Source organism: Nesoenas mayeri (assembly GCF_963082525.1).
Source record: "Nesoenas mayeri genome assembly, chromosome: 16".
Classification (NCBI taxonomy): Eukaryota; Metazoa; Chordata; class Aves; order Columbiformes; family Columbidae; genus Nesoenas; species Nesoenas mayeri.
In genome coordinates, this window is record NC_137562.1 from 13,120,395 (window position 1) to 13,133,599 (window position 13,205).

The window sequence follows — 13,205 nt, forward strand, 5'->3', positions numbered from 1 at the left end:
ACTGGGAGGAGCTGTGGTACCCCAGATAAAGGAAAAGCACAGATAAGGGAGATTATAAGGAGCACATGGCAGAGATGCTCAAGTGTACTTGTGCAAACTAGCCTAGTCCTGCAGGGCCAGTCCTGAGCTAGAGCTAATAATATCAGGTGAATCTAAACTGCTCCCTAATCCTGCACCGCCCGCCCCAGCACTCCTGGTTCTGTCAGGCTTATTAAATTGCATGGAAAGCTAAACCTGAGCTGAGTCTCTGCATCTGCACCATGCTGGGAGCAATACAGCCTGATCTGGCACACAGAGCTTCAGGGACACCTGCACGACTCTGCATTTTGACCCTGGTGCTTTCGGCACAGGACCAGTTCCTGGCAGAGGCACGTCAACATCTCTGCACCCTGCTCCTTGTTTTTCCTCTGTTCACATGGAAATCTTCTGGTTCTGACAGAGCACATTGCTCCAGACTCAGCCTCTGCTTTCACAGACGCAATCTCTAACTCTAAACGGAATCTTATCTCCGGGCTGAATTTGACCCAGTGCAAAACAGGAACTAAATTCCCCTCCAAGCATAACAGACAGGACAACAAAACCCTTGGAAAATGTTGGTTTTCCCATATCAGAAGCCCAAAACCACATTACACATATCTCTTAATGAGGATAATAAGCTTTAACTTAACAGTCTCTGAACCAAGCTCATCATCCACTTAGAGTAATATTCCCTTCAGTGCCTTGTAGGGCATGTTGGGATAGGCTGGCCAACATTTAACACCTTTGCATTTGCCAGCATTTGTTCCTGGCTCAGAAACAAACGCAAAACACGCTGAAGATTTCCAAAGGGTATCCAAGTGGGGCGGGGAGCTGATGCAAACGACGCTGACGAGCTCATTGCAGCGCTCACACCCCTCCTCACCTTACAGGATGCTTAATTACCAAGGACTCTTGTGGGATTCACACCTACAGCTCACAACTGCTCTGCTGGCATTGAGACTCGGTGAGTGCTGCAAGGTGCGTGGGGTTCCTTCCATCTCCCTCCTCCTCCTGAATTACTGGAGAAGGTTTTCCTTCCTTCTTCCTCTTATTTTATCTGATATCCCACAGACCAGGTGTAGAGCTGCCTGGCTCACCTGGCTGGCAGATTCGCACTGAAAATATCCAGGCAGCTCATAACCCTTTTCACTGGGATTGCCTTTAATCCTGTCTAATTGAAAATATCAAACGCCTCATTTTAATATGTTGGAAACGTCTATGTAAAGCCCTAGAGACTACAAGCAGAGCCCTGCTGTCGATGCAGGATTTCCCACAGCACATCACTTCACCTGCCCAAGCTCCTGCCTCGGCGCGGCCACATCACCAAATGTGCTTGTCAATGTTCAGCATTTCTGTCTGAGGACACAGAGTTTTACATAATTCTGCTCCATTTATGTCTTGAAATGTGATTTTTAGCTCACTTTCCTTAGCTTCCAAATTACTTACAGCACTTGCATACCAACGTTCAGAAAATCGTCTTGATCTTTTTCAGATATCCAGCTTCACGCCTTGTCCTGATACCATCTTGCAGGTAGGAAGTCCACAAATTCACCTTGCTCTGTATAAAGATATATTCACTTGTTAGAATTAACATTATCTTTTTAAATTCTCTTACCAGACAAGCATGATTATGAATCTTTTCTGGGCCTATAGCCTGTTTACTCAGGTAGTTTCACTTAGCAATCAGGTTTTGAAATGCAGAAACAACCTTCTAAGCCTATTTATAGCAAAAGTTAGGAGCAGACTGGCCAACGCTTTGATCAAGATTTCTATAGAACTCACCAAACTTCTTTTTTTTCCATTTTCTAGTGACAGGGAAACAGGCTTTGAGTATTTTTTTCTGTACATTTGACTATATTCAAATCTCTTAGCTTTACATGAACATATTTCAGCTGGCAGATCACTTGTGAACTCTTCACATTGATTATTGACCTGTGCTGCACAACCACCCACGTCAGTGACACGGAGCGGATTCTGTTCCTGGCTTGCGAGAGTGATCACTTCTATTTGGAAAGAGGGTTTCAGTGGTGCACAGACAACCATTTTCGTTAGTATTGCTCATTAATTTATCTTCTTTTCCATTAATTCCTATAAAAAGAAAATAAACAGTGATATGAACAAACTGGATAAGGAAAGAAAGTGACAATTGAAGATTTTGTCCTTAACATCATCAATATTTCCCAGTGAAAACACTCGTGCTGTTTTGACTGGCATTCCTCACAGGGTAAAGTGCTATCCGGGCTAATGAAAGAGAGCTCAATGTGAATTTCTGTTTTTTACTCATATATGGTTTTATTTATATTGTTTCCACATTTAAAAGTTAGAGAGCTATTCCCTGATAAAGAGTTGATGCATATTTATATTTACCTGACCGGAAACTAGTGATAACTTCTTGATCTGTCAAATGCTGCATTCATGAATAATGATGTAGGCAGATACATGAAAGACTTTAGAGATCAGTTTTTAAAAAATTAAATGCACTCTTATAACCAAATTTAGCCTTTAGCTGTTCTGTATTTACCTACATATTTTTCAGACCATTAACTAAATGCCCATGCATTGACCAATTAGTTAATGAGCAATGTTAGCAGAATGAAATGCAATTTTCCAGAAAACTGAGAAATTATGAACACTGAAAGAACAAATCAAAATAAACCAACCAACTTCAAACCTCTCTCTTAGTATTTGTTAATACCAAGGATTGTAAACGTTTTCTCCAGTATTATTCTTTCTCCCTTTATCTCCTACTCAAACGGATTTGTAGCTCAGGTCACTGTAATATACCGCACTCTAACATGTTTCACCTGAAATTTCCAGTAAGGCATAGAGCTTTTTTGGTTTTCTACAGGCATTGACTACTAAGTCTTTAGAGCCTCTCTTTAAATCTCAGCCTTTAATACTGCTGGGTATCACAGCACATACATAGATTTACTGCTACAGCTCTCTTTAACCAACCAAAAATAAAGCATGGCAATGTGGCATTGCCACTCTGGGGAAAAGGCTGCTACAAAGATGTACTTGCCCTTGAAATTAATTGTTGATATTTTCCCAGTTTTTCCTAGATCACTAGACTATACACAGAGAGGAGAAAAATAAGACAGGAAGAAAAAGAGGGACTGTTTGTAAATGGAGACAGATCCTTCTTCAGATGTCATTCAGGGGATATCTGGTTTCACTGGTCAAGTACAGTTTGTCTAATCTGACTTCAAAATCATTGTTTGCCCCTTAAAATACCTTGGTTGTACGAGACAAGATATGAGTCTCTAGGAGGCTGGCAGGGTGAAGAGAGGAAGAAAAGGAGGGAGACAGAAAGTCAACAGATCAATAAAAGCACTTTAGGATAATGGGTCTACCTCCAGCAGACCAGGTCTGGCTTCCAGGCCAGCCCCAGCACTGCCAGGAAACGTGCATTTGCATGAATGAAACATTAAATTCACAGTGTCACGGCAGAAGGTGAGGTCCTGGTTCTGTTCCCATCCTGTTTTGGGGGTGTATTTCCCTTCCTGCTCATCCTTGTTAAGACCTGGTGTCCTGACCATAGTCAGCAGGACAAGTCAGGGAGCCTGGCCAAATCGAAGACATGGGCTTGCAGCTTTTTGGAAAGGACAGGAAAGGAAAGCATTGGGAGAGAATGGAAGGTACAAAAGTGTACGCACATTGGTTCCCTCCACCCCTTTTTCTTCCTCCATGCTAGGCAGTTAGATGGAAATAAAGTGCCTGAGTCAAGTCAGAGCTGATCTTCCAGGAGTCAGCACCAATTTAATGCATCTGGGCACCACCTCCAAAAGGCTTTCCAACTCGACAGAATTTTATTATAGTAAGGGCCCCATCTACTGCCAAAAATTTGCAGCAAACCACATAGTTAAATAGCTTTTGTTTCATTAAAACACATCCATTAAACAACTCCCAACCATTCCATTCTACTTTCCATTTCTCACCCTCATCCCCAAATATAAAAGAGTACCTATGAGCAAGAGCCAGCTTCACCAAGCACAAGCATGATGTGCAAGTCAGTAAAGGTCTCTCTGCTTTTTATCTTGCTCCGGAGGCTTCACCCATCCCGGTGACTGTTCCCCTCTCATAGACTCCGCACATACTGGATAGAAACTAGAAAGCAGCAACAAGAAATGGATTTCCCAATCCATGCTGCACGGCCAACCCGTCAAGCAAATCTCCCCGTGGACTAGGAAACACAAAAAGTCATGCAAATAGATTTACTTCCTTAGTGTACACATACAGCCTGCAATTGAAAGGGTTAGAGCCTACTTCTATATAGCCCAAAGCTTTGGGTTGCTCAGGAGTATATAAGAACACATTTGAAATCCATAATCTTGACTACAGCACAAAATCAAGTATTGGGAGCAGAAGAACTAGGACCTGAGTACACAAAAAAGTTAACCCAAAGGAACAGAATATTTATACTAAAATAAGGTGGTTAACTATGGGGCCTGGGTCACTTTTAAGGTTTACCTTATCCAGTTGAAGTTACTCTTCGACTAGGGGGTCATTTTAGAAGCTACGAATATTTTTCAAAGGAATGTTTTCCCTTGTTAGCACAATAAAAAGTCACGCAAGAGGATGGCCCTATAGCTTGATACCTAGAAGCTCTGCTAGGGGCCAGCACCTCTGTATAAAGGAGTCTAATTCACCGTAAGGTGCAAGAGCTCGGCAGGAAGCGAGTGACAAATTCCTGCTCCAGAACTGCCCATGCAGCCACCCACACACCACCCTCCCAAAAAGAAAGCAGCAGCTCTGATTCCCCATGCAGAGTGAGGGGAGCGCAATAAAACGAGGAGAAACTGTAATAACACAAACATCAAATATTGTTTCTCTTCAATTACCCTCTCTCAGTATCTTTGCTCATCAGCTGGAACTCCCTGTTGCTTTTCTAAAGTAAACAAAATAGTGAGGTTTTAATACTGACCCACCTCACTTCTTCGCTCTGACTAATTGCTGAAACTGGCCATAAATTGCCCGTTTTGTGACATTCTAAATAGCCTCATTTATTCCGGACAGCACACATCTGTTCTTGTGCGCGCACACGCACGTGCACGCTTACACAAACACGTCCCTCGGTGCCTGCTGCAGGGACAGTCGGGGCCGGGGCGGCCCGGGTACAATTTCAGCCCCATATTGAGTTTTGGCTGGTGCTGAGGTCCCCGAGGCTGAAGAGAAATAAAGCTCTCAGAGGGGAAACGGCATGTAAACACGGCTTTTATGTTCTCCTGCATGGAAAATGTTCCCTTCAGAGGCGGCTGGTGAAGGAATCGCGTGAGGAAGGGCCTGCAGGCTGGGAGCAGCTCGCTTGCAACCAGGCAGAGGGAAAGATTGCAAAATGCATCTGTACTTTCTCCCTTCTGAGCAAACAAAGCCAGTTTCCTACAGGTCTGCACGACCAGCAAAAGAAGAGGATGGCCAGGGCAATGCACACGGCCCAACCACACATTTCAGACATGAAAATAATCTCACTTCGCACATATCACGTGAACCTGACATAAGATTAAATTAAGGGAAGATCCGGCCAGCCAATCTAGCTTCATTTCTTCCTCTCATAAAAATGAATAACATGTAAGTAATACTTTCATCATGGTTACTGCAACTGCTTTAGACATAACATTCAATAAGCAGGCTATTTAATTTTAATCAGTGATTTATGTCTTAGGTACAGGTCCCAACTTGTTGCTCACTTAACACCTATGCTGTTTTTTTAAAAACTAACTCCACTATTTTTCATCAACACGTTGATGACAGACATGGAAGAAGGGGAGAAATTCCTCTCTCTGTGTAACACAGACATTTCCAATGAATGCCGAGTTCTTGTCCGAGGCGATGCCCTTGGCTCCCTGGTGGTGTGACCAGCACAAGTCCCTTCTTTGGTCAGTGGTGTCCACCCGGGGCAATTCGGAGCCTCATCTCCACCTCCACCCGCTCCTGCCCTCCTGCAGAAAGTGGCACAAACCCACAGGAAAACAAGAAGGGCTCTCTGGGCAAGTGCAAAAATTCACCCCGCTCCTCGGGGCAGATGTTCGGATGCACAATTCATAGAGGATCATCCATCAAGACAGAAAGAATTTCTCAAGAACTCTGATAGCGGAAAATATTTGACGGTTCTTGAGGAGTTTTGTCTTTGTTTTTTTTTCTTTATTTCTGGTGGGAAAGCTTATGCCTTTAATTCTATAACTATAAACTAAATAATACATCAGGGTTTTTTTTTTCCTGTCAGGCATGGCAATGGTACTGAACGTATGCAAAGTTTCCACTAAAGGTTTTTGTAACTTAATTTTCCTCTAGAGACTAGAGGAAGCCAGATATTCTGTTTCTTGCTGGAACTTGGCTGGTAGCCACACTGCGCTCCCTCTCCCTGTCATCCACCCCCGGCCCCCAGCACTGTTAATCAGATGGCTGTATCTTCCCTATATTTCTCCTGTCAAGCTATTAAGGGGATACGGAAGAGAGAAGAAGAGAATCAGCTGAGATATAAACCAGCCCAGCTCCCCAAGCGCTTCTCCCCCTTTTTAAGGTTGTGTTTGCCGTGTTACCGCACACACTCCTGTCGAAGCGAAGGAGCGGCGTGTGCCGAGCGTAAACGGCTGAATTTTGTTTCCCAAATGAAGAGGGGCAAGCAGAAATTCTTCTGCATAGAGCCATCATGGATCTGTAAAAACGGAAAACTGCAGCACGGAGAGGGAGAAAGAATCACTGAGCCCGTGCTATACGCTTGGAATATTCCACGCTCCTGCCCGCACAACGTGCGGTGTTGACCGGAGCTTTGTGCCGCTCCATAGCAGGAGGTTATCACAACTCTGCGAGTTTTGGCAGCTCCCTTTGGTAGGTAATCCCTAGCAGGTGGTCATCAGCAACTGGAGGTGGCTGTTTGGAGAAAAAGCTTTATGAGGTTCACAAAGAACCCCCAGATCCAAGTTAGACTTAGGGCTGAAAACACTGATTTTTATCTCATCCCTCACTCATCCTTTGTCTTTGGGGCACAACAGAAATGCTCAGTCCAGCTCATTCAACTTCTATGGAAAACTTTGCCTCTCATGGAAATGTCCCTAGGGCACCCGTTCTTCACTAGGAGAGAAAATAAACTCCCACCTTGGGATACCTTAGGATTTGCAAATAGTTAGATACCAACATTTGCAGCTGGGTGTACCTCCCATGCTTGAACACATCAATAGATGAGCAGGCGGGGGGGAAGCTCCAACACATGGCTCCAACACATCAGAAGCAAGAACTGCTGCATGACTCCCGCTTAAATTTTGTCTTTGTAACCAACCAGGCAGCAAAATAAGGAAGAACACTGTAAAACCACTTCATTTTTCTAGTAATTTGAGAGTTTCTGACTGCATGAGAGTCCAGGCCCTGACCTCCAGCAACAAACTGCACAAAGATTGATTTTACTTTAGGCAGATCTATTTTGCTGTCCAGTGCTCCCATTTTAAAAAGTACTTAGAGAGGATTTTAAGAGACACTCTGTGAGTTGCTGAGCACCTCAACTGTTTTGGAAAATTGAATTTAACTATTAAAAAAAACCCCAACTTTCTTGTCTTAGAAAACAAATGGTTCACGTACTAGATAAACATCAGTGGATAAACATGATGGCACGACGGGTCACTAGACAGATTTTTTCCAAATCTACGTTGAACAGAGAGAGAGAGAGGAAAATCAAATTAGTTTACCAATACCCAAGTTCCTTATTCAGGCAGAACATTTACTCACTTCAAAAAGTCTCAGACTAAGGAATGAACTGACAATGCCTGAATGCACCTTAATGAAGTGTTTGCTCTAGCCATCCCCTCTCTGGGAAAGTCTGAGCTGATTTCTTGGTTTTTAGACATGTTAATAAAATATCAGTCCCTTCTCTTTGGGATTTTTATTTGCTTTTGTACGTAGAAAAGGAAAATAAATTTATGTAAGTACTACTGCTAGAGAATATTCAGCAGCTTGTGTTTTTAGATAAATGTTTGACTGCAGAAAGTCCACGTGACAGGAGGTGAGAAAGAACACAGGAATACTTGTGGACACCCAAACAGCGACACACGTCCACGCAAGGTGTGTGAGTAGGAAAAGTGCAACCAAGTTCCATCACAGCCCTCAACATCCCACCGGGACACAGCTCTACCATGTTCACAGAATCACAGAATGGTTGTGGTTGGAAGGGACCTCTGGAGATGTCCCAGTCCAATGCACCTGCTAAAGCAGGGTCACCAGAGCAGATCACATAGGAAGGTGTCCAGGTGGGTTTGAATGTCTCCAGAGAACGAGACGCCACAGCCTCTCTGTGCAGCCTGGTCCAGGCTCTAGCATCTCAAAGTAAAGAAGTTTCTCCTCGTATTCAGATGGAACCTCCTAGGCTTTGGTCTGTGCCCACTGCCCCTCACCCTGTCGTTGGGCACCACTGAACAGAGTCTGGTCCATCCTCTTGACACCCACCCTGGAGATATTTATCAGTATAAATAAGATCCCCTCTCAGCTTCTCCAGGCTGAACAGCCCCAGATCTCTCTGCCTTTCCTCATAAGACAAAAGCTCCAGACCCCTCATCATTTTTCTGTCCCTTCACTGGACCCATTCCAGTAATTCCTTGTCTTTCTTAAACTGGGGAGCCCAGAACTGGACCCAGTAATTCCAGATGTGCTTTCACCAGAGCAGAATAAAGGGGGAGGACAACCTGCTGGTCACACTTGTCCTAACGCACCAAAGCGCACCCACCTGAGCATCCTCCCCAGCCACGCTGCCCTTGCTGCAACCTTTTCCCTTTCACTCGCCCTCTCCTCCTTTATCTCTGTTCTATAACCATTATCTCCATCAGCATAACTCTTTAAGATACACCTAGACATCATTTCGCCAATGCATGCATTTCACACAACATTAGTCATATTGTACTGTGGATAATTTTTATGATATTGCCGTGCCTCTCCTTCATACATTGTTACAGTTTAATTTGTACATATTCTGCTGCTGATGTAGTGCCACTCAGCTGTAACCAGAGAGAGCATGATGGTTCTGTATTATTGCAACACATCTTTTCTTAAAGAAAAAAAAAAGGCAAGCAAAAAAGCAGAAAGAGACTTTTTCTTAGGAGCTTTGCTTTCTAGGATTAGTTAACTGTAGATAGGTCTGCCTGCAGGGTCAGCAAAGAGCCAGATCCCAACTCTGCTAAGTGGAAAAGGATTTAGATTCGGGGTTACATCTCAGGCCCATTACATAAGTATATGCTGCAAATTTGTGGTTTGAACCAATTTCTCACAAAGTTCAGGGTTAGGGTTTCATATCTGCAGGAGACCCTCCTGAGCTGCTTGTCTTCACCAGATGAGCTAATACCAGCTATCTGCTTCCCTTCCAAAAAGTGATACCCTTTTTGTGGTTAGATTCAATGCTATAGATCAGTTTTCAAGCCCAGGCATCAGTTTTATAGCACATTTAGACACACAAAGCAGCACTGCTAAAACCTGTCAACTCTTCTAGGTATTCAACAGCCAGTATCAGCACCTACACAAAGAACTGGCCATGCTATTTTCGGTGCTTCTGCTGAGCGATCGAGTCTTCCATATGGAAATGTTTTGCAAAAATAAGGGATTACTTGGAAAGACACTGGGCTAACCCTGCTGAGTATCTGCTTTTCTTCTTTTAATTTCTACAGCATGGAATGTTACTGCTGGTATTTTGGACAGTGACCATAAGGTCATAAGACTGAGTGATTGAGACTCCCTCAGCTCTTTGTTTACCTCTTGAAGACAAAACAATTGATAATTTCATCTAATAAACAAGAGCTTTGTTTAATTCTTTAAAAATACTAATTTACTTTTAAAGGAGCTAAGTTTGTCCCACATACTTGAATGCTGCCTAACAGAATATATTCCCTTGAGTAATGACATCTAATGGCATTTTTTTCCAACCAGTCATAGTGGTAAACTGTTATTTTTTTTTCTCCTCAATTGATCTTAATCTAAGACTTATAAAAATATTGCTTGCCCTACAGATTTATTCTTCCAAGTCGACTATGTTAAGCAGAAATGACTGGCTTGTTATGCTGTACCATAAATAAAGATATTTGGCTCTAAAGATAAAATAATGAGTTGCTGAAGAAGAGCTAATCTCTTGGTCTGCGATCTCTGAAAGCATTTTGGTGCCTTGAAGGTCTTGGGTGTTCAACTCCCTGAGTTGTTATGAAACAGCCACATTATTGTGGGCTGAGAGAATGCCAGTGCAAGGAGTGCCCTCTGCTCTATTCCCAGTTCCTATTCTGAAGAAGTAATTCAGTATCTTAAGCCTCCACCATTTCTTTTAAGGGTTTTTATCATCTTCTCTGAGGACTAATCATGGTAAAAGACATTGGCATACCTAATGTGCTTTGCCCTAATCCTGTAATGTGAGGAGATGCAAGGAGAAACTACGATGGAACAATCTCCTGCTTTTATTCCTCTTCAGATCCTCTAAAACATTCATTCACAAAAACAGTTCTGAGAAGAGGAGAAACACGGTCTTCTTCTAAGTCTTCCCCACATCTCTCACATCAATTGCTCTATCAAACAGGTGTTTAGAAAGGGATGTAAAGGTAACAAAGAAATTAAGCTCCATATCTGAAACACCTCTAACACCAGCCTGCACAGGGCTCACTACATCCCTATGACATGCCCAGTGTGATCTGTTTGGATTGGAGCTATATTCAGCTCAAATTTATCTAGACCTATGTACACATTTGTTCAGACGTGGACTTTGCAAAATACTCTACACCTGTTCATGCTATTTTATTAATTGACAGTCCTATTCAATGAACTGTAATATCAGTTAAGACCGGAAAAGTTTTGGTGTGAGACAGCAGCTAAGCTAGAGCTATGAGGCTGACGTACGGACTAACAGGATCATCTCATGTGGTTAAAAGGTGTATACAGTGATTCTGCAGACTCCATGGGTTTCAGGCCTGAACGTGAAATACTACAGAATGAGTAATTCTGAAACACGGCAGCTTGATGCTGTGAAGAAAATTACCCGACATCATACCACTCTACATCATACCAAGGAAAAACAAAACATACTGTAAGGTTAATAAGTCTCAAATTCTATCTATGAGGAGATGACTGAAAGAAAAACAACTTGTGAAGATGTAACTATAAATACTTAATCCTCTTTAGACTAGCAAGTCGATTCATAATCATAATATTATTCATCCTACACTTACAGGAACCTGCTATGTTAGTACTTTCACACAACTAGAGCACATACCCCTTGACACGTTGACATTCACGTGGCTTCTCTAGACAATGGTGCCATCTAGGAGACCAAGCCAGGTATCTTCCTGCTGCCTATCAAGTCCTAGGTAGATCTCCCACCTTATTTTAAATAGAGCCCAAGAAATGAGGTCAGATATTAGAAAAATAAAAGTTTCTCCCCAACACATACGACATTCTTCCACACAAGAGCAAACCCAAGCCATGTCAAAATGAAGGTGTTAAAATGTCCATAAGCACTTGGCCCATGTAGAAGTTCTTATCATGCTTTGTTCCCGTGAATCAATCCTTTCAATTAAGGTAGCTGGGGGATATAATGATGTTTTTATTTGCAATTAAAGCTTTAAATTAAGATCAATAGAGGCAGCTACAGCCCTACCATACCAACAGCCCTGAGATGTTCATAGGTTTTTAGAGAACACACTCCTGGAACAAACCCATCCATTTTCTATTAAAGATATAATAAAATATCAGAGAAAAAAAAAAAAAAAAAAAAGACTGAGCCCTTAATACAAGAAAAAGACTCAAGAAATCTTACTATATATGTCTTGTTTTATTCTTAGGCATCAAGCCAGCAAGGCCTTCTTCCCTATGGTTGCCTTCCCTACGGACTTTCCATGGTCACATCTGGAATAAAGTGGATAGGAACCAGGCCAGGTCAAAGCTGACTCCATCAGAAGAGGAAAGGAAAATACCCATCTATTTAGTTACCATCCTGTATTCCTGACTTCTTGTTCACTGTAAAATTTTGCTGAACTTGAACCTTGTGCCATAGACAACTTTTATTTGTTTTTATTGACCAGACCAAGAAAGAACCTATGCAATGGTTTCGGCTTGCATAAATTGCGATTACAAAAAATAAGATAGCTGTTAATAAATGGAAATTTTATTCCAGTTTTCTAGGGAATTCAGGCTGTTTACTCTGTTTTTAAGTAACCCCACCAAAAACCAGGCATGAGCTTGATCTTTTCCGAGAATGAAATTGCAACAAAAGAACCTATTTCATGAGTTTCACATTTCATAGCATATTTCACAGTTGTTGTACAAGTTGTGGTAATATCTGCTGTGATTTATAGAGGAACAGTGCTGTAAGAAACCTCCCTTCTAATTATAACTGGTTATGAGGTACATCACTCATATCAGACTGAAATTTACTTCCATCTCAAACATTATCTCTTTTTTTGCCTGTTTATTATCATAAACTGGCCACAGAACTGCTGATAAAGGGATTACAGAAAATGTTATTATTAACTTAATCCCTTCCCAGTTGGAGTTCCTTATTTTAATCCAGACTTATTTTGAGTCTTTGTTTACACATTGCGATGTGTCAGGCAGTAAACACTATAGGAGTTGTGCAATGAAAGCCTTTCCTCTTCCATGTGCTGCATTAGGCAGAAAGGCTGACTTTGACATGATTGCAAAAGAACCTATAAATCCAATTATTCCCTCCACAGGCCGTATATGTTCACACGCATAGTAGATGTTTCCTTTGAATGCAAAACATGCTAAAATTTGTCCTAAAAAGCACTTAAACTTCGAAAACATACCATAATTCTAAGAAGGAAAATGCCTGGCATCTATTTTGGCTGATTTCGAATTCATATATATTTTAAATCATCTATATACGCTAAGCTGTGCATTTTTATACAGCAGAATGATAACTATTACCATTCCACTCCATCTAATCCACTGATGGTCTTGACTTACTGGCTAGTCATGTATAGTGCACTGCCCCTCCTGAAATTCATGCAGTAATTCTAATTTTTGTTGTTGCTGCTGCTGTTATCTGGATGCAGCACTTGCCATGAAGACACCACGGTCTTACCCTGTAAACATAATTGATACTATTGAAGGTAATGATTTAGGGTATCATCCATCTCCACTACAGTTTGCCATTACACGACTTGTTCCTGCAGGTATCTGATTTGTATCATAGACGAGTTGGCTTGATTGCTGTT